This window comes from Acanthisitta chloris, unplaced genomic scaffold (assembly GCF_000695815.1).
Source record: "Acanthisitta chloris isolate BGI_N310 unplaced genomic scaffold, ASM69581v1 scaffold44883, whole genome shotgun sequence".
Classification (NCBI taxonomy): Eukaryota; Metazoa; Chordata; class Aves; order Passeriformes; family Acanthisittidae; genus Acanthisitta; species Acanthisitta chloris.
The window spans coordinates 3,305-9,633 of record NW_008665091.1 but is presented as its reverse complement, the minus strand read 5'-3'; positions in this window follow the sequence as shown (position 1 = coordinate 9,633).

Genomic DNA, 6,329 nt, shown 5'->3' with positions numbered 1-6,329 from the left:
CGACCCCCCTGCCCCGGGGCGTGAACGGGGAATAATGCACTGGTGTACATCGGGGCTGTGAGAACTGGGGTCTCACAGCACCAAGATAATGGTGGTGTAAAAGCAAAGTCGCATTAAATAATGTGAAATATGATAATTGTGGTTTTAAGTTGTCATGGCACGTTTTTAGCTCCTCCAGCTGCACAGAACTGAATGAATGATCTTCTTGTCCTGTATGTGAAATATTTGGTGGTGTCTGTTGAAGTCAGAGTCCCTCTTACAGCAGAGAGGGGGAAAGGAGGTTCTCTGGTCAGTCCCAGCCCTTGCACATAGATCCTTACACCAGAGTTACACCAAGGTTACACAAACCACAGTCCATCCAGGAGCTTTGGCTGCTGGGGTCAAACTCTGGCCTAGGACCAGCAGCCAAGAGATTCAGACATGACCTGCAGAGAGCTTTAACAAGGACAGGTTCTCCTGGGTTTGCACACTGACAGCCTCTCCTGGCCATCAGCTGGGCTGAGGTGGCCCCAAATCACAAGGAATTGCCAGGAATTGGGGAATGACAATAGAGGTCATCACGTGTTTTATTACAAGGGAGAAGGAACAACTCAAATCCGAGTTGCAGATGTAGGTTTGAACTTCAGACCCCGTAATGAGCAGCTTCAGGGGGTCAGCCTGGGCTCCAGGGTTTGAGCTTTCCCCAGGCAGAGTTGGGATTTCACCCGTGGAGGTGCCAGCTACCAGCTGCGAAGTTGAGCAGGATCTGCTCATCCCCTTCTCGGCAGCACCAGACTCTTCGCTGCTCCTCATCTGCCTTTAAATGCTGCAGAGCTGAGTCCGGAGGTGGTGAGTGCCGGGGAGAGGCGCTGGGATGCAGCAGGATCCCATCCCGCAGCACAGCTCATGCGGGCGCTTCTCCTACAGAGGGCAGAGGAATATCAGGAATTCCCATCGCCTCCAGCCCGAGCTCCCACCGGCTCGGGGCAAACCTGCGAGGAAAACAGCTGGAAAAACCCAAACATCTCCCCCTCGTCTCACCCACCCTGTGACCCTCCCCAGGAACCCAGGGGATATCGGGGAATGTGAAGACAATCTACAGCTCGATTTAGATTAAAAACAGTGTTTACTGAAACCTCACATTTTTGTAGCAGAAAAAAAATACCCTTGAAATACTCAACAGCACAAAATCCAACTTCATTTTGTAGTTTGTCTTTATTTTATCTCGGCACAGTTGATGACTCTAATGCTTTGCCTTGCCCATGGTGTGGGGTTGGTGTCGCTCCAGTGATGGGAAATTTAGCCCTGGTTAATTATTTATTTATTCATTCATTCATTTACTTCATTATTTACTAAGACATGGTTTTTTTCTAATCAAGGAGATATGTACAGTGTGTCCTCCCTGGCTTTGCTTCTAGGTTTTCTTTTTTTTTTTCCCCCCTTTGAGTTTGTTGATGTTTTGTTTCCAGCTGCATCATATACAAAGGGAGGAGCCTGGAGAAATAAATCCATAGAAAATTAAGCAGCAGGAACAAGTGCTTACCTGTGCAGTTACTTAGGAGGAACTAACCACTCACACAACCAAAGAACTAGTGCCAAGACTCCCCTGCATAATTGCATTTTCCAACCTCTGCACTCTGGGAGTGAAAAAGGGATGTTCTCTACCCTCACAAATAATGGATTGCCCTGTTAATGAAGGGAGAGAGGCTTTTAGTGATGGTTAAATAAAACATACCCAATAGGATGAATAAAAAATACACAGTGAGTTGCATTAGTCCTCTGGAGTAAAAAATGAGCTCCTCGGAGTCGCAGCGTTTTTGCCACTCAGGCCAGAGAGATCAGGATTTCACCCACTGAGACTAATGGGACAATTGCTCTGTGTAAATCCCAAATCCAGCAATGCATTAACATCCACGTAGGCACAACTGTAAACTCGAGGGGTTTGGGCAGAGATTACAGACCTGTTTTTTTCTGTCCTGCATCCATCACTTACATCCCTGCCAAACAAACACGAGGGGCAGAGCGTGCTGAGCCTTACCCCAACTCCACTCCCCAACCCTCAGGATCCCTGAATTCACGATTTTTCATCAGGAGAAGCAGTCAATATAAAGCCACATCAAAGGGGAAAATGCAGCACACAGAAGTCACGGATTGTTAAAACACTTCACCCACGGAGTCGCCTCCGTCGCCGTTGGTTCTCTCTCCTCTGCCTTTCACTTGGGAGGGTAATTAAATCAGACTCTGGGCTCGCTTTTAATTTCTGGTTCACATGCCCTCAAACCACGCTGCCGTGCCTGGGACTCATAATCATGCCAGGGAATATTTGTACAAAAAAACATAGCGATACACTTGAATTTGAGAAGCTCCTGAAAACCTTTCCGTGCCTTGCGGTCGGTCCTGCAACCCACGCGGCCTGAGCAGCACCAGAACCTGCCTGACATCACCTCTGGGGCATTTCCCCTCTTAGTTTTACTTTTGATTTACATGCCTGTTTGCTAAATGGAAATAACACCCCAAACGAGTGGATTTGGAATGGTCAGGACCATTGAAAGGACTTTCCATCTCTCCCGCTCGGCGTCTTTTTGCTGCCGCGGATCCGAGTTGCTCCTCAGCCCGTGGGAAATTGTCAGATGAGATGCAAGCTTTGGCACTGAAAGACCATATCAGCCCCGTGTGGCTGAATAATTACAGGTTATTAATACCAATCCGTTTTTCAGAGCCATTTCTTTACTGAAACACGGGTGGAAATGTGAAGCCACTCGGAATCACCTCCGAGGGACTCGGACCTGGGTGAGCAGAGCTGGGAGCTGCAGGTTCCCACCTGCAACAGGATTCCCAGTGAGATCCGTGGGAATTACCCACCCTGGAGTCATCCCACTGAATTTAATTGCACTGCTCTATCAGCAGCAGGATTTGACCCATCTAGAGAGCTGCAAAAACTACTGACGAGCCAGGGCTGAGCTTATCTTTGCAACACTTTGGCTAGCAAATGGCATATTCCAACCTGACCTTTTTCCTGCTGGTTTCATTTAAAATTTTCTTTTTAAAATCAGCGATTCAATTTAACAGTGGGGGGAAAAAGAAAACGAAAAAGATAAAAAAAAATTGGGGAGAAGCGGAAAAGAGCACACACCAAGCTCATCCACTCCAATTACATAACAGGAAATTTAGTCTCTGTACATAAAAAAACTCTGCTTAGAAATATTTATTACTATTTTGCTCCTGTCTTTTTATTTACATGAGTACTTCTGATATTCCTAACCCATTGCTCATTCAAAAAACACAATTGTTTTAAGGATTGAATCAACCCTTAATGGTTCTTATATCAAAAAACAGAAGGAATATAGTGTGTCTGAAGAGATGCACAAACTAAAGATGCTTCCAGCAGATAAGGATTTTAAAGGCCACCCAAAGACAATTTTAAACATGGTTTTAGATGGAGCAAAAATTGTAATTTTCAAGCAGAAAAAAACAAAACTCTCCATGCAAACCACCTATGTGCTTTTCTGTGCACAGACACACCAGCTCACAGCAGTTCTGGAGATGCTGAGCTCAAGCACAAGCTCAAGGCAACATCTTCCATGGGCTGCACTCCCAGAAATTCACCACAGCACCTCGGAATGCCTCTCACTCTGGCTCTGTGGAAACCAGGGGATATTTTCCAGCCCAGGTTTATAGGATGTGCTGTGTGATGGTTCTCAATCCATACAGAGACCTCCCGACAAAATCACGCCAGACCTCTCCTGCAAACTTGGGCTCCTCAGTGAGCAGAGGAAAGGATTTCATCCCAAACCACGTGAGATCCCAGCAGCCTCTGTACAGGGTCAGATTCTGCAGGAAGGAAACTTGTAGGAAAAGCAAGCAGGAAAAACAACCCTAATTCTTACAACTGCCAAACTCTGAACCGACCGTCACCGAGGTGGAGCTGAGCCTGGATTTGACACAGCCTGTGGCAGAAGGTGCAAGAAAACCCTTGTCCCAGGAGTGTTATGCAGAAGACCAAGGGATGCTCCAAGAACCATGCCATGAAATGCCAATAAAACCGAAAACCTGATCCCATCCAGCAATCCCACACACCAACGGGAAGGCACTGCAGGGACCCCGGTCACCCTAAGAGCATCCTACCACTGCAGTCCCAGCAGCCCCAGCACCACACAGCTGTAGAAACCTGGAGGTCACCTCACCATAAGGCCACGTTTGCTCTTCAATTCCTGCACTACAGTTCTGCATTGAATGGATAAAAAGCTCCCCAGGCCACACCAAACTCCACTTTCCAAGCACGACCCCACGCTCTGCAGCTAAACCACCACAAATACTATGGACAAAGAAACAGCAAACGGCAATTCCAGAAGGATTTATCATCAAAATATATTTGAGTGGTCCCATTAATTTCATTCATAACTTCATGGGTGCTTTGCTGGCAGGAGGAACGCTGAGAGCCCCAATGCCATGACAAACACAAAACCAAGACCTTCCAGAACCTGCTCCAGCATCACAATTCCCTGTTCCCATCTCCCCAGCATATAAGGAGATGTATCAACTGTTTCATCTTACTAGATGTGAATTATCTACTCAGGGTAGGAACAGAAAGGAGGTTGCAAATTCTTATATTTAATACTCTGAGAACATGCAAAGCTTAAAGACAACACACTTGTTCAAGGGAAAAATCCAGACTGTGGAGAAAGGAACCATTTGTGAGAGGACACTGCAACATCTGCCACTTCCTGGGATGGCCAAAGGATGTGAATCACCACTGCTCTGTTTAAATGAGGTTTATTTATTGATTCCCACCGTGTCCCCATCGCTCATCAGCTGGGCACACATATCAAAATAATATCTGTACATCATTTGGCTACAAATCACAATGTAAGTACATTCTTTTTCCTGGGATAGCTTTTCCCAAATCCCCTACTATCCCCAAGCAAAGGCCTGAGCAAATAGTGTGAATCACCACTGCTCTGTTTAAATGAGGTTTATTTATTGATTCCCACCGTGTCCCCATCGCTCATCAGCTGGGCACACATATCAAAATAATATCTGTACATCATTTGGCTACAAATCACAATGTAAGTACATTCTTTTTCCTGGGATAGCTTTTCCCAAATCCCCTACTATCCCCAAGCAAAGGCCTGAGCAAATAGATCCCAACTGGAAATTTTTTAAAGAGCAGAGAGGAGCATGAAGCGCACTGAGCAACCACTTTGGGCCAAAAAGCAGAGCTGGTTGGCGCTGGGAACTCACAGCATTTTACAGACACTTGGAATAGCCTCCAAAAATTTTCGTATCACTTAGCTCAGTATGGATAATACTCACAATATGTGCCTTGAACCTTTCTCCCAGTGCCAGGGACGTGGTGTGACCCGTGAGGTTTGCACAACTCTTCGGCCTCGCAGGTTTCAGCCCGAGGTGGTTGGTCCATGTGCAGCTCAGCACACTGTGCCATCCCAGCCTGGCTGAGGGGGTAACATCCCCAGGCTGCAGCTCTGCTGGGACACAGCAACAAGGTCACAGAAACCAGCAGCAGGCGAGGGAGAAAAGATCAAAAGAGAGTGATTATTCTCCAAAGGCTCGTGGTGTTACCCTGCACAGACACAGGGCTGTGCGCTGCGTGTCCTCCTTCCTGCAGTGAGGAGAACAAACACACCCACGGAACACCCAGCCCAGAGCACATTCCTCCAGGCCCTTCGCACAACTGCCAACGCGCCCAAGTCAATGGAAACGCTCTTGTAAACAAGGACTTACAAGAACCCAACGTGACAATGATTTCAAAAGGAGTTTGGACTGGGCAATTGTTGCTGGATTAGGGTCTTCAGAAAGCCTGAGCTCGGCCTGAAGAGCACAGAATTCAAATCTGCAGCGCGTCGGGGCCTGCGGAGCACAGCGCGGGGAGTGCCCAAGGACACGCTCAGCCCTGGGCCCCCCAAACATGGGCAAAGCCCCTGTGGAAGGGATGGGAGAGCCACAAAAGGACAGGATCTCCTCCTTCCCTTTTATAGCTGCTGACCTCAGCCCAACCGTATCGCGTCGCTGCCCGAACGGACACGGAATCCACCGCAAGGGTTAAAGGGGACCAAACAACCCCCAAAGCCCAAACACTCGGCACACATGTTTCTGACAAAACCAGCTTATTTGGTCAAAACCTCATTTCAAATCATTGCTTCAACACTAAAGCAGCAGCCCAGCCCAGAGGTACAAACAGCAGAATTTATCTCACCCGGAGCAGTGGAAGTTTGGAATAAACAGATCACCTGTTCCTTGGCTTATGGAAATGCAAACCAGAGCAACAAAACAAGGCATTAGTACAAAAGGCAAATAAATGAGTTAGACACAGAGTCCAGCAGGTTAAGAAG